Raw genomic sequence first — 2,529 nt, forward strand, 5'->3', positions numbered from 1 at the left:
TGCTATATAAAGTATTCTGTGTGCATTTAAGTGGAAACAATAGTGAAGAATGATGACAGCTGTCTAGGGGTTTTTAAAATTCATTTTATAGGAAACTGTTATGGAACAACCAAAATGTTTTGAACTAATTCTTGTGTAAATTTCAAAATGTCCTTTACTGTACCCTTTTGTTTACACAGTATATGGTATCTTTATTTCTGCTTTGTTAAGTGGGTATCAGTACAAAGCTGGTCATTCACTTTTAAAGGCTTGTAAAGCCAGAATCATTTCCAGTTTTTCATGTGTACTTATATGAAAGAAAGAAAGAAAAACCCGCTTCTGATTTATTTTTAAATCTAACACATGATGGCTTTTCTGAAGTGTTGTATAAACTTCAATCATACATAAAATTTTGTTCTTTTTTAAAAAGGCAAATTATTATTAAGTGGTTTGTTTAGTATTATTTATATATGGTACTTACTCAGAGAAACATGCTTTGAGATGTTTTTTATTAAAAAAAAAAAGGACAAACTCTTCCTAAAGCAGAGGAATATTCTCATTTGAATTTTGCCTGGGAGATCCTACCAAGGAAATATATGCCCTCCTATGGGACATCTTCTAACTTCTACTGTATGCAAACTGTATATATATAATTCACAATATAAGATTTGCGTTGTTAGTTGTATCACAAATGGGGGGTGGGGGCAGTAACAGGACTTCTTAAACACTTTAGATAACATTTTTCAGGGCAATATACAAAACTAAAATCAGAAGAACAAGACATAATTCAATATACATCAATAGATTGTTCTTTGTGGGTATGGCGAATGTGGAGTCATGCAGCTGTCAAGGCTTTGGGAAAGCTATTCCTCCCCCGATTGCAGCAAGAGCAGAGAAAACAAGGTAGAGTTCTTTTTAATGAGTTTTTCCCCAATCCTAATAGCGAGAGACAAAAGAACGCAACAAGCCTTAAAATGCTCCAATCTGGGCTCCTCCTCCCACAATTCTAGCAACAGCACCTCCCTTAACGGTGGCTGTTTGTAGCCAAAAGTCTCTGGTTCCGTTGTTCCTGCACCCTTAATGAACACCGAGTTCTGGGAGAAGGGGGATCAGAAATACTCTCCAGTGACGTGTCAGCTGGCTGCCCTGTCACAATACCCCCCTCCCTTCCCCACTTCTTCTAACACGTCCCAACTCCATTGTTCACCTATCTCTGTGCTGTGACCGTCCTCGAACTTCTCAAAGCCCTGCTGTAAATCAAGGCTGTCTCCCTCTTCTCCTGCAGTGTCAGGAGAAAGGGGGTGTGTGACCCCCACCAGTTCTTCTCCTCCATCTCGTCCTCTTGAGTCTGATCTCTGACAGCAGCAAAGCAGCAGAAGTATGATAAATTTAAATTGCCTAGTTCTAGTGTAAGCTTATTTAGGGTTGCCATAGGTCCAGGAATTCCTGAACACTTTTTGGGGCCCTACATGCCCATCTGGGGGGAATTTTACACTTTAAAGCAAATGTCCTGGATCTGGGGTTAAAAAAATAATAAACATTTAAAAATGTGAGTGGGCAGATCTGGTTCAGACTCTGACTCTGGCACGGGCAACCCGGGCTCTGGTTCAGGCTCTGGCATGGGCAACGCTGTCTCTGCCTCTGCTTTGGGCTCTGGCGTGGGTGGTTCAGGCTTGGGAATTCATTCAGCCCCTCTAAAATTGTTCCGTTTGTGAAATAAGAATCCATATTTAGGTTCACATCTTAGTAGTTAGATAGCCGCATAAGATCCAAATGGCAAAAGATCATCTTTTGCCGTGCACTTATATGATATTTTCATAACAACTATGGTAATAGTACAGGCTTGTCCACATGAGAAAATTATTTAGCTGTTAATTTACTTTCCCCCATCTGAATTAGACTGGAATAGTCCACACCTACACATATCTGAATTTGTATTTGAGGAGCAACCCCGGTCTCTCTCATTCATACCAGCAGGCATTTCCATTTGTTTGTCTCTGCCTTCTAATTTTTTGGTTCTTTTATGCCAAATAAGTGACCCTCAAAGGCACACTAGTCCAGTGCCTCCCAAGACACATGGATGCCAACCAAGGGCATAGGTGCTCACCTTGTTGTTGTTTTTTACAAATTCCTCAGCCACAAACGGCTCAAAAGCACACTGTCAGGCCATTGTAAATTATCAGCACACACTTTCATAGTTTTATGGGTTTGTGCAAATGTGAGCATCAAAATGTGTTTTTGTGTGTATGCAGGGCTGGATTCAGGTTTGATGAGGCCCTAAGATACTGAAGTTAATGGGGCCCTTTATATGTCCAGCTGTCCTTTGTCAACAACAAATTGTCTCTGTTTTTTAATAATAATAATAATAATAATAATAATAATAATAATAATAATAAATTATTTATATCCCACCCTCCCCAGCCAAAGCTGGGCTCAGAGTGGCTAACAACAGTAAAAATAGCACAATTTACATAAAATCACAGTCAATTAATTAAAATACATTCTAAAATCAATTCAGAATCAAATTAATGGCAACCATTGGGCTAGAGT

The 2,529-nt window shown here is 39.1% G+C and overlaps 1 protein-coding gene across 4 annotated transcripts in view; it reads left to right on the forward strand.

The window, feature by feature from the left end:
* GRIA2 (glutamate ionotropic receptor AMPA type subunit 2) overlaps positions 1–420 on the forward strand; it is a 71,870-nt gene extending 71,450 nt beyond the window's left edge. For all 4 annotated transcript variants that reach the window (XM_083519946.1, XM_083519945.1, XM_083519944.1 and 1 more), the window contains exon 16: positions 1–420. This exon is cut by the window's left edge and continues 2,511 nt beyond it. The gene's annotated coding sequence lies outside the window, so the exon portion shown is untranslated.
* Positions 421–2,529: the final 2,109 nt, after the last annotated feature.

Source organism: Podarcis liolepis (genome assembly GCF_965112155.1).
Source record: "Podarcis liolepis genome assembly, chromosome: 9".
NCBI classification, from domain to species: domain Eukaryota; kingdom Metazoa; phylum Chordata; class Lepidosauria; order Squamata; family Lacertidae; genus Podarcis; species Podarcis liolepis.